This window comes from Pseudophryne corroboree, chromosome 2 (assembly GCF_028390025.1).
Source record: "Pseudophryne corroboree isolate aPseCor3 chromosome 2, aPseCor3.hap2, whole genome shotgun sequence".
NCBI classification, from domain to species: domain Eukaryota; kingdom Metazoa; phylum Chordata; class Amphibia; order Anura; family Myobatrachidae; genus Pseudophryne; species Pseudophryne corroboree.
Genome location: NC_086445.1, coordinates 1,039,438,177 through 1,039,451,777, shown reverse-complemented (window position 1 = coordinate 1,039,451,777; position 13,601 = coordinate 1,039,438,177). Strand labels below are relative to the sequence as shown.

The following is a 13,601-nucleotide window of genomic DNA, read 5'->3' as shown; positions in this document are numbered from 1 at the left end:
GTTAGGCAATAACTATATACAAGTATTGCAGACAATCCGCACTTGGGATGGGCGCCCAGCATCCACTACGGACTACGAGAAATAGATTTACCGGTGAGTAAAATCTTATTTTCTCTGACGTCCTAGTGGATGCTGGGAACGCCGTAAGGACCATGGGGATTATACCAAAGCTCCCAAACGGGCGGGAGAGTGCGGATGACTCTGCAGCTCCGAATGAGCAAACTCAAGGTCCTCCTCAGCCAGGGTATCAAACTTGCAGACTTTTTCAAAATTGTTTGAACCCGACCAAATAACAGCTCAGCAAAGTTGTAAAGCTGAGACCCCTCGGGCAGCCGCCCAAGAAGAGCCCACTTTCCTCGCGGAATGAGCTTTTACAGATTTAGGGTGCGGCAGTCCAGCCGCAGAATGCGCCAGCTGAATTGTGCTACAAATCCAGAGAGCAATAGTCTGCTTAGAAGCAGGGGCACCCAGTTTGTTGGGTGCATACAGGATAAAAAGCGAGTCAGTTTTCCTGACTCCAGCCGTCCTGGAAACATACATTTTCAAGGCCCTGACTACGTCCAGTAACTTGGAATCCTCCAAGTCCCTAGTAGCCGCAGGCACTACAATAGGTCGGTTCAAGTGAAAAGCTGATACCACCTTAGGGAGAAACTGAGTACGAGTCCTCAATTCTGCCCTATCCATATGGAAAATCAGATAAGGGCTTTTACATGACAAAGCCGCCAATTCTGACACACGCCTGGCCGAAGCCAAGGCCAATAACATGACCACTTTTCACGTGAGATATTTCAGATCCACGGTTTTAAGTGGCTCAAACCAATGTGATTTTAGGAAACTCAACACCACGTTGAGATCCCAAGGTGCCACTGGGGCCACAAAAGGGGGCTGAATATGCGGCACTCCATTTACAAATGTCTGAACTTCAGGCAGTGAAGCCAGTTCTTTCTGGAAGAAAATCGACAGAGCCGAAATCTGGACCTTAATGGAACCCAATTTCAGGCCCATAGTCATTCCTGACTGTAGGAAGTGCAGAAATCGACCCAGCTGAAATTCCTCTGTTGGGGCCTTCCTGGCCTCACACCACACAACATATTTTCGCCAAATACGGTGATAATGGTTTGCGGTTACTTCTTTCCTGGCTTTAATCAGCGTGGGAATGACTTCTTCCGGAATGCCTTTTTCCTTTAGGATCCAGTGTTCAACCGCCATCCGGTCAAACGCAGCTGCGGTAAGTCTTGGAACAGACAGGGCCCCTGCTGTAGCAGATCCTGTCTGAGCGGCAGAGGCCATGGGTCCTCTGATATCATTTCTTGAAGTTCTGGATACCGAGCTCTTCTTGGCCAATCCGGAACCACGAGTATCGTTCTTACTCCTCGTCTTCTTATTATTCTCAGTATGGTATGAGAGGCAGAGGAGGGAACACATAAACCGACTGGTAAACCCACGGTGTCACTAGAGCGTCCACAGCTATCGCCTGAGGGTCTCTTGACCTGGCGCAATATCTCTCTAGTTTTTTGTTAGGCGGGACGCCATCATGTCCACCTGTGGCCTTTCCCAACGGCTTACAATCAGTTGGAAGACTTCGTGTCTGCTGAGGAAGTCTGCTTCCCAGTTGTCCACTCCCGGAATAAACACTGCTGACAGTGCTAAGACGTGATTCTCCGTCCATCGGAGAATCTTTGTGGCTTCTGCCATCGCCGTCCTGCTTCTCGTGCCGCCCTGTCGGTTTACATGGGCGACCGCCGTGATGTTGTCTGACTGGATCAGTACCGGCTGGTTTTGAAGCAGTGGTTTTGCCTGACTTAGGGCATTGTAAATGGCCCTCAGTTCCAGAATATTTATGTGCAGGGAAGTCTCCTGACTTCACCATAGTCCTAGGAAGTTTCTTCCTTGTGTGACTGCCCCCCAGCCTCGAAGGCTGGCATCCGTGGTCACCAGGACCCAGTCCTGTATGCCGAATCTGTGGCCCTCTTGAAGATGAGCACTCTGCAGCCACCACAGCAGGGACACCCTTGTCCTTGGAGACAGGGTTATCAGACGATGCATCTGAAGATGCGATCCAGACCACTTGTCCAACAGGTCCCACTGAAAGGTTCTTTCATGGAACCTGCCGAATGGAATCGCTTCGTAAGAAGCTACCATTTTTCCCAGGATCCGCGTGCAGTGATGCACCGACACCTGTTTTGGTTTTAGGAGGCCTCTGACTAGAGATGACAGCTCCTTGGCCTTCTTCTCCGGGAGAAACACTTTTTTCTGTTCTGTGTCCAGAACCATCCCTAGGAACAGTAGACGTGTCGTAGGGACCAGCTGTGACTTTGGAATGTTTAGAATCCAACCGTGCTGTTGTAGCACTTCCCGAGATAGTGCTACCCCGACCAACAACTGCTCTCTGGACCTCGCCTTTATCAGGAGATCGTCCAAGTATGGGATAATTAAAACTCCTTTCTTTTGCAGGAGTATCATCATTTCGGCCATTACCTTGGTAAAGACCCTCGGAGCCGTGGACAGACCGAACGGCAACGTCTGGAATTGGTAATGACAATCCTGTACCACAAATCTGAGGTACTCCTGGTGAGGATGGTAAATGGGGACATGTAGGTAAGCATCCTTGATGTCCAGCGATGCCATGTAATCCCCCTCGTCCAGGCTTGCAATAGCCGCCCTGAGCGATTCCATCTTGAACTTGAATTTTTTGATACATGTGTTCAAGGATTTCAAATTTAAAATGAGTCTCACCGAACCGTCCGGTTTCGGTACCACAAACATTGTGGAATAGTAGCCCCATCCTTGTTGAAGCAGGGGTACTTTTACTATCACCTGATGTGAATACAGCTTGTGAATTGCCTGTAACACTGCCTCCCTGTCTGAGGGAGCGGTTGGCAAGGCAGATTTGAGGAAACGGCGGGGAGGAGACGTCTCGAATTCCAGCATGTACCCCTGAGATATTATTTGAAAAATCCAGGGATCCACCTGTGAGCGAGCCCACTGATTGCTGAAATATTTGAGACTGGCCCCCACCGTACCTGGCTCCGCCTGTGGAGCCCCAGCATCATGCTGTGGACTTAGAGGAAGCGGGGGAGGACTTTTGCTCCTGGGAACTGGCTGCATGCTGCAGCTTCTTGCCTTTACCTCTGCCTCTGGGCAGAAAGGACGCGCCTTTAACCCGCTTGCCCTTATTGGGCCGAAAGGACTGTACCTGATAATACGGTGCTTTCTTTAGTTGTGAGGGAACATGGGGTAAAAATGTAGACTTCCCAGCTGTCGCTGTGGAAACGAGGTCCGAGAGACCATCCCCGAACAACTCCTCACCCTTATAAGACAGAACTTCCATGTGTCTTTTGGAATTTGCATCCACTGTCCACTGCCGAGTCCATAACCCTCTCCTGGCAGAAATGGACATTGCACTAATTTTGGATGCCAGCCGGCAAATATCCCTCTGTGCATCTCTCATGTATAAGACTGCGTCTTTTATATGCTCTACGGTTAGCAATATAGTGTCCCTATCTAGGGTATCTATATTTTCTGATAGGGAATCTGACCACGCAGCAGCAGCACTGCACATCCAGGCTGAAGCAATAGCCGGTCTCAGTATGACACCTGTGTGTGTATACCTGTATATACATTTCAGGACAGCCTCCTGTTTCCTATCAGCAGATTCCTTCAGGGCGGCCGTATCCGGAGAGGGTAGTGCCACCTTCTTTGACAAGCGTGTGAGCGCTTTATCCACCCTAGGGGAAGTTTCCCAGCGTGACCTATCCTCTGGCGGGAAAGGGAACGCCATTAGTAACCTCTTAGAAATTACCAGTTTTTTATCAGGGGAAGCCCACGCTTCTTCACACACTTCATTTAACTCCTCAGATGGAGGAAAATAGGGATTTTTGTTTACTTACCGTAAAATCTCTTTCTCTGATTCCATCTGGGGGACGCTGCGCACTTACTAATGGGTTAGAGTGTGTGGGATTGGGAGTTTGGCACAGAACTTATAAAAAAAACTAACTCCTCCCCCCTCTAACCCCTCCCATCTCCTTCCTGCTCAGCAGATTACCTCAGTTAACGTTTAGCAAAGCCGTAAGAGGCAGAACAGAATATATATACGGGAGGGATCGCAGCGTCCCCCAGATGGAATCAGAGAAAGAGATTTTACGGTAAGTAAACAAAAATCCCTATTTCTCTTTCATCCATCTGGGGGACGCTGCGCACTTACTAATGGGATTTCCCAAAGCAAGCTAATTAGAGGAGAGAGACACAGACAACATAGCAGTCTGCAAACTTTGATGCCTAACAGAGGCAGTCTCCAAACCAAAAGTATGAAAAACGGAAGAATTTCGTGAAGGTATGTACGGACGACTAGGTCGTCGCTCTACGCAGCTGCTCGACGAATACACCACTGTGAACAGCCCAAGAGGCTCCAACAGGTCGAGTCGAATGAGCCCCTAAGGAATCAGGAACAGGCAACGCCTAAGAAATTTAAGCCTGCTGAATAGCAGAATTAACCCAGCACATCACCCTGTTCTTATTGGCCAGCCAGCCACGCTTGGGTGCAGCAAACAAACCCAACAAGGTAAGAGTTAAGGTTTGAACAACAACCAATAAGGCCAATTACCAACCCGCCCCGGACAAGCCTGGGACGACACAAGAAGCCCAATGTGCTGAAGGAGAGGAAAAACCGATACAACTTGTGGTTTGTAAGTAAAACCACCCTAACTGCATAAACAGAAACACTGTAAGAGAAAAGAAACCGCAACTCAACCAGAGTCCAGAGGCCGGAAAGGAGAAACAGGAGCCATTCTGGAAAGTAAATTCTAGAGCAGAACCCAGTCTGCTAAGATAAGAAGACAAAGTAGTTCTGACAACTGTGTTGTAGAAAAGATAAGAGGCGGAAAGGACTAAGAACTCCAGCTGAGTGACCGTTAAATACACACAAACGATGACAAGTGTTCTGGCACTGTGATTGGTTAGAGAGCCAGAAACGTAGTAGGGCTTGATGACATTGTTTTCCACAATCACGCCGTCAGCGGCAGATTAGACAAAATCCCGGTGTTGACGTAAAGGTTGGGAGTGGAGAGCTGGCCGAAAAGGTACCCTGTAAGGAGCCCTGGTCACTCTGGGCTATAACATTGCAGAACAGAGTCAACAGGCAAATCCGAAGCGGATTAGGAAAACCGAATGAGCCACTGGTCAAATGCGTTGAGGTACTCACTAGATGTTGCCAGAGGCAGAATAAATATGCTAGATGAAAGTGACAAGGAGCTGACATGGCGTCTACGATTGCCACAAGAGGATTCCCGAAACGATCAAAGTACCAATGAAGCCCTGAGGTCTATGTTGGCTAGTTATAGACACACCAAAGCCAGAAATCCCTGTTGATTTCACATACTTTAAGGAAGAACAGCCTGAAGATTCAGGAAATCTGCTTCCCAGTTGCCCATTCTGGAACTGGAGATGACAGACACTGCCGGGATCCAAAATTCCGCCCTCTGCATATGTTAGATACTGTTCCGATGTCTCTCCAGCTACAAGTGTCACAGAACAATTGATATAGGTCACAGTGGAAAGACCCTGTAGAAGACATTGAGCTGGAGTCAAGGCGTTGTAGATCGCCCGTAGATTGGAAGTGATATTTCCACTTCGGACATCAGTTTCATAGAAAACGCCAGAGTTGAAACCAAAAAAACGTAATGTCTGAAACTTTTGACTGTGGTTATGACCCTCCATGTCGAGACAGAATGAAGTCCTATAAGTTAGATCTGGATTGTGTAGCCCAACGAAAAGATCGATCAATGAAAATATCTTGGTATTTTAATAGAGAAACTAAACTGTTTACGTAAACTCAATCCTGACTGAGATTAATAACATTTAATCTGAGATTGAAGAAACCAGGCAGGAGACCGGGGGAATGGAGCCACCTATAAAATCACCACTGTCCTGCAGAGGAAGTGTATGTCTGACCCCTGAGTCTATTATGGTCAGTAAATCCTGCACTCCGCCAACATTCGAGATACCAGGTATCGAAAAGAATACCCATGAATAACATCTTCTGCGAAGGAAGAAATCCAGAACTAAGGTCCGTTGTAGAAAAAAAAATGGATGAGACAGCTGCTTTTTTTTTTTTTTTAACAACTGACCCAAAATGGTAGCGATGCCCAGATGACGGAAAAAGGATTGGACTGAATACTCCTGTTAGATAGCGAACAGACTGCAATGATTAGAGCCCGTCTAAGATGGGCACTAAAGATTCTTGCTTGGTACGTGTTCTCCAAGATTCAGAGTATATGTTCGTGATACAAATTCAGTACATCCAACGGATCAGTGGACTCTGAGAAAGCTGGTGTCCTCCCCACTGGGAACCAGACTGTCCGACTCCGTGGCCCCTGCACATTGGAAGTCCGTGTTCTAGGCATACAAATGCCTCCCAAAAGAATACCCATTTTTCTGACATAGGTTAAAATACCCATTTCTCAGCTATTATCCTCAGGATGAGAACCCATGACCTGTTATACCGCAGGCATACACCTTACTGATAGAGTTATTTGCTCCCGCCTGCAAAGTACGCTTTCATTTGGAAGCAGAATTTTACGATTCGCAACCAAAATGAATAGAAGGGTGTCATAGCCAGGGAAAAGATGCAATAATAAATAGATAGGGAATAGAGCTTGGAGGCCAAAACAGTCAATGGATAATTTGAAAAGGATCAGCTGCCCCAAGAATGGATAACTTGCATAATGCAACCGGTTTAAAGATTCATGCATAAGCCCGGAGAGGGCGTAGGAATATTCCTGTCAGAATGAATACTAATATAATAACGGCCTCACCGTTGTCAATCTGTGGTGACTGTTAAGGTCACATACTGTACTTTAGTAAAGACAGTTGCCTTAGGCTCTCCCATGATGGATGCGTCCACTAATTATTAGTGGAACCTTCATTAGATCAGTGTCTTCATCAGCGAAAGGATAAAGAAATACGGTCTCTAATACTGAGAACACCGAAATTGAACCGAAAACAGTATGTATTAGAGACAGACACATTTCCCTGGAAATAATAGGATTTTGGTACTTACCAGGTAAATCCTTTTCTTTGAATCCATAGGGGGCACTGGAGTACTCTTGGGATATGGACGGTGCGTAGCAAAGGAAGGCACATTTAAATATTTAAATGAGCAACCCTCCACTTCCCTCCTCCATACTCCCTGGATCCTCAGTGTTTTTTACTGAGCCGAATAGGAGCGACAGAGAATTGAACAATGGAGAATTACTTACATTATAAAATAACGGACAACAATAAAGTTGACACATAACGTTACTGACAACTAAACAGTTGACACTGTAACCGATAGAACTTGAAAGTTTAAACCAGTCGGTGAGAATGTGTTACCATAAGATCCCCTGAACTTACCACAAAACCAGGAAAAACTGCTCTGGGTGGGCGTCCAGTGCCCCCTATGGATTCAAAGAAAAGGATTTACCTGGTAAGTACCAAAATCCTATTTTCTTTTTCATCCACTAGGGGTCACTGGAGTACTCTTGGGACGTACCAAAGCTTCCCCCGTGGGCGGGAGAGCTGTTTGGCACCTGTAACACTAGGCGGGCAAAGCTAGAAGCTGATGCCGCAACGTATCAAACTTGTAAAAGCGCACCAACGTGTGCACTGCTGGCCATGTAGCCGCATGGCAAAACTGCATCGTAGAAGGCCCACGACCAGCTGCCCATGAAGTTCCCACAGAACGTGTGGAATGAGCTGTTACTAATGGAAACAGCTGTAACCTAACATGAAGGTAAGCTTGACGTATGGTCAGCTTAATCTATATGAATAAGATCTATATGAATAAGATCTGTTTAGAAGCTGGCCAACCCAGCTTGGCCGCATCAACGTATTCGTCTTACGAAATGTAGACGGTCGATACATAAACGCGTAATGCGCGTACCACAACCAAAGTTTCAGAAATTCCTGTTAACAAAGGACCTATTATTGGTTGATTGAACTACGATTGGTTAATTGATGTGAACAGATGTCACTATTTTTGGCAAGAAGGCGGGATTGGTCCGAAGATCCGCTCTGTCATTCATGAAACATTAAATACGGTGGCTTGCATGACAAGGCACCCAAAGTTGAAACACGACTTGCCGAAGTTAGGGCTAGAAGAAAAATAGTTTTCCAAGTGAAATACTTAATATGCACTTGTTGCAAGGGTTCAAAATATGAAGACTGTAAGAAATCTAAACCCAGCTTCAAGCCTCATGGCGCTGTAGGTGGAATAAATGGAGGCTGTACTCTGAGGATACCCTGCAGAAAACGGTGTACAGACGGCAATAGAGCCAAACGTTTGTGAAATTAAATTGACAAAGCAGATACCTGCACCTTTAGTGAAGATAAATGCAGTCCTCCATGTAACCTCGTCTGTAGAAACAACAAAAGACGGAATAACTTAAAAGATGATGTCGGAAACTTCCGAGCTTCCCACCAACCTATATAGACACGCCATATTCTGTAATAATAAGCTGCCCTAACCGGCTTCCTAGCTCGTAACATGGTTGGTATAAATTTTCTTAAGAGTGCGGTCTCAATAGCCGCCCCGTTAAACGCCACCGCGCTAACTTGGGGAGCGGACAAACACCTGGGGACGGCAGCGGAAGCTGGCCGCCCCGCTGACATACCTGCACGTAGTAGCTGCTGGCCCTGGTATGGTTAAGTTGTTTGGTCCTGAATTGGACGCATGTATTGCTGAGGCTACGGGAGGAAAGTCTGTTTTTTTACCATTGTCTCTACCGGTAGCGAGAAGGATGTACGCTGGACCTGCGAGAAGTCCGCAGAGATCTGAGAACCAAGCTCTCAGAGACCGAGGCGCTACTAGTATGACTGTGGCCGACTTCTTGTGATCCGTTTTAGCAACAAAGGGGAGGAGCGGAAACGGCGGAAATCGATACACGAGGCTGTACAGCCATGCGATTGTGAGCCTCCGCCGCCACTGCCGTTGGATCTTGTGTTCTGAACACATACTGTGCGTTTGGTGATTGTGGCGAGATGTCATCAGGTCCACTTGAGGGTAACCCCACCTCTGGAACAACCTGTGACAACACCCTTGGATTTAATGGCCAATCTCCTGGATGAAAATCCCGACGGCTGAGATAATCCGTCTCCCAGTTGACCACTGCCGGAATGAACACTGCCGACAATATCACTTGGTGATGCTCGGCTCCCAATGAGGATTCGAGCTACTTTCCGCATTGCTATGCGGCTTCTCGTTTCTCCTTGTTTGTTGTATGCGACAGTCGTCGCGTTGTCTGAATGCAGCTGGACAGACTGAGACCGAAGTATGTGCACTGCTTGTCGGAGCGCATTGTAAATTGCCCGTAGTTTCAGGACATTTATAGACAGCAATCTTTCGTGATCCGCCCAGAGACTTTGGAGCTGATAATTTTGAACTACAGCTCCCCAACCTCTGAGTCTAGAGTCCGTCATTAGACCTATCCAATTACCGGCGCTGAATTGTTTTCCTGCGGTTAGATTGTGTACTTTGAGCCACCAGATTAGAGATACTCTGGCCCGTGGCGACAACCTCACCCTGTGGTGAATCTGCAGACGCGAGCCCAACCACTGTGCGAGCACCTCCAGTTGAAAAGTACATGAGTGAAATCTTCCGAACTGAATAGCTTCGAAAGCCGTCACCCTTGTGCCTAAAAGGCGAATGTACAAATGTACCGAGACTGTGCGTGGCTTGAGCCCGAATTGTAATAGATGACGAATACTCTGTACTTTGTTTTGGTAGGTAATTTATTTGATCTACCGGATCGAGAATCATTCCTAGGAATTGAAATGATTGAAACGAATTCAGAAGTGATATCCTGAATCTGACAATTTCACCGTTGAACTAGGCCATTGTACGTTAGTAGTATTTGTTGAACGAGAGCTGTGATGAGAAGGTTATCTAAGCACAGAACCATTATCACCAGCCGGGATCTGAGAATAACTTATCCCAGACATCACCCCTGTGACACCCCGAGCTGATGAGAAACCAAACAGGAGAGTTTGAATGATGGACTGCCAACGTCTAAGTATGCCAGATGTAGTGGCAAAATTTTGAACACGCAAAAACGCATTCTTGACTTCTAAGGAGAATATGATTTCAATGGTTGTAAACCTGCAATCACTGACCGCATGAATTCCACTGATTGAGCCACTTTTGGTATATAACAGTCGGGCGGATGCGGTACTACAAACAAAATTGTACTAAGCTTGAATCTAGGAGACACTGAATTGCGGTCTACAGAACTGCCTTTTTGTCTTCTGACACAGGCCGGCTAGTTTTGGATCTAGCCTTGACAAACCACAGCAAAGGTGGTAGACACTGGAACTGTATGTGTGATTGAACACTACTTATGTAACCGCCGATCTGTAACCGCAGATCTGTGGATTTCAGTAATAATGTCGAATGAGACATCCGTTCTCGACCACGTGTCGTGTGTTGTAGAACAACTGGAAAAGACTGAGGTTTAAAAGATTTGAACCCTGGTGCAGTTTTATTTGTAAGAACTGGTGTGGCAATGGCTGTAAATAGACTCTCACACCGGAGCGTGAGAACTGAAACGTTCTAATTTAGGAGTAAATAACACATATTCGTGTAAGGCCACGCAAAGCGTCTGTCAACCACAAAGAGTGATGATGGACTACGAGAACTAACATGGCTGACAGCTATAGCAGACATGCGTAAATTCTCAGGCGATATACCAATGTGAGTAACAAGTTGTCAAAACTGTTTTGAGGCCAGAACTGGCTATTAACTACGTCTGCGACTATAATGTCGGTAACCGAAACCCCAACTACAGCATAAACATTGTCTTTAGCATAGGTGGAATGTCCACACTGACTAGTTATTAAGTGTAGGTGCAGGCGGGACGTGGACAGTTTTGACACCAAGAAATGCTGTCATAGACTCTGGTATATTGAATGGCTTAATAATAGAATTAGAACTATGAACACACACACACCCCCCCGCACAGGCGCTCGCTACGTTCTATCCTATAGGAACGCTTGCATCTGAACTAGGTTCATTAGTGGCATTAAAAATCAGAACCTTGCGTCTGGCATTGAATCTTTTTGTACCACACAGCCGATGTTAGCATGCGCCCTCTGTACTGTTTACTTATTATATATTATCAGTTATTTATGTAGCGCACACCTATTCCGCAGCGCTCTCACAGAGAATACATAACCCTCCAGATGAGCATGTGACTACGTTATAAACAGTTAGATATAGCCGCTCAAATAGGATTAGGATATATATCCGGATGCGTAATGGTATTCCCACTGTGCACGTGGAACCTTAAATAAGTAACGTGCACATAAACTAGACAAGTATTGCTGCACACTTTCTTGTGACAGAAAATTCCTAACACCACCCCTGCTCCTCTAGTGGGGAAGTGTTGTAGAACAGCAGAAAAAAATTCCTGGACAAAGAACCAGGAAATGGAGTTAAAATGGTGTCCAGCCATGTGCTTAGTGCCATGTGCTTTCACCATATCTTAAGCATAAGAAAAAATAAATAAAAATCAATTTCCAATTTACTTTAGTATTAGTTACCCCAGATCAGGCATACATTACATATGACCGCCTATATACATACAGTATGTAGTATACTTCCTATACTACAATATCCGTATTGATGCATATATTAGTTCTAACCTAGGCCCTCATTCCGAGTCGTTCGCTCGTTCTTTTTCATCGCATCGCAGTGAAAATCCGCTTAGTACGCATGCGCAATGTTCGCACTGCGACTGCGCCAAGTAATTTTGCTATGAAGAAAGGATTTTTACTCACGGCTTTTTCTTCGCTCCAGCGATCGTAGTGTGATTGACAGGAAATGGGTGTTACTGGGCGGAAACACGGCGTTTTATGGGCGTGTGGCTGAAAACGCTACCGTTTCCGGAAAAAAACGCAGGAGTGGCTGGAGAAACGGGGGAGTGTCTGAGCGAACGCTGGGTGTGTTTGTGACGTCAAACCAGGAACGACAAGCACTGAACTGATCGCACAGGCAGAGTAAGGTTGAAGTTACTCAGAAACTGCAAAGTAGTTTGTAATCGCAATATTGCGAATACATCGGTCGCAATTTTAAGAAGCTAAGATACACTGCCAGTAGGCGTAGGCTTAGCGTGTGTAACTCTGCTAAATTCGCCTTGCGACCGATCAACTCGGAATGAGGGCCCTAATATGCATATTATTTTTATAACATATGCATCGAATATAATTATCACCCCCTGTGTCCGGCGATCTCCCCCTGTGCAGCCGTAGTGCTGTCCCCTCTCACACCGCAATAGCTAGCAGAGGGGAGCCGGGGAGCCGGAGAGCAGCGGGGGACGGATGTAGGAGGCCAGCGGCGGCAGCTTGTCTGTCCGCGGCTGGGCTGAATAGCGGGCAGCGGGAGTGCACTGTGATCAGTGTGCTCCCGCCGAGAACAACATGCGGCCAGAGCGCCCGGTGGTCAGTGAGGCACGGGCGTCTGTGTAACGGCGGCCAGCGGGGAGCACGGAGCGGGCGGCCAGCGGCGGAAGACCACGCTCCCAGCACCTGCTGTGTGTCTGGGAGCGTGCAGTACTGGGGGAATGCACTAACCTTGCGGAAGCTGTGGAAGCTAACCGCACGATCTCCCCCTGCAGTCTCCTTCTTGTGGCAGCAGCGCTGAAAGCGCTTGTTAGAAAAAAATTAAAACTCCTCTGAAATCTCCTCCACCCAGCTGGAGGAGATGGCCGCTCAATCCTGGACCCTCACTTCTCTGTAAGTGGGGAAAGGACCGCATGCTGCCTGGCTGACACGGCCGTGCTTCTCCTGCAAGCGCCCACGTGTCAGCAGCGGCTGGAGGCAGTACAATTCCGGACCCACACTTTTTAGTAAGTGGGGAAGGTATTGTCTGTAAAATCAATCAAAAATGAAAATCAAACGTGAGCTTTGAGCTCATGTGCTTCCTTGAGGCACATAAAAACACTGAGGATCCAGGGAGTATGGAGGAGGGAAGTGGAGGGTTGCTCATTTAAATATTTAAATGTGCCTTCCTTTGCTACGCACCGTCCATATCCCAAGAGTACTCCAGTGACCCCTAGTGGATGAAAAAGAAATAAACTATTTCATCAGGTGTGTAGTCAGACTTCCATCAACATTCTCTCACGTGAAGGAAGAGGTGGAAACCAAGAAATTCAGTAGATTATTTCTTATTTCTATCCTGAAGGATCCTCACTGACAGGATTTATCTCACCATTTTCTGTAGATGAAGCCTCAAAAACGCCTCTGAAGTAAAGGAGCTATATTGTCTGTCAAAGACCAGACTCGCTGCACAGTATGAACTGATTAAGGAGCTTTGTCCAGCCATTTGGCAAATCATAAGTACATAGTGTACAAGAAATAGAAATAGTCTGTCCTTGTTTTGAAAGGTGCACCGGTCCCGGAGGTACTGCAATACCGAGTCAATGCGTGGAGTGGACGGAGCAATCTCTTAATCCATTTTCCTGTTCTAAACATATATTTAATACATGGCCCCCACATAGGGAACGTATCAGATATTAAACTGATAAGAACAGATACTACACTTGATCCTAGCCAAAAGGTCAAGTAGTGAT

At 46.7% G+C, this 13,601-nt stretch overlaps 1 non-coding gene across 1 annotated transcript; it reads right to left on the bottom strand.

Annotated features, from left to right (window-relative positions):
* Positions 1–13,410: 13,410 nt before the first annotated feature.
* On the bottom strand, positions 13,411–13,601 carry LOC135052844 (U2 spliceosomal RNA). Its single transcript, XR_010242302.1, has one exon. It is a non-coding gene; the product is annotated as a U2 spliceosomal RNA (small nuclear RNA).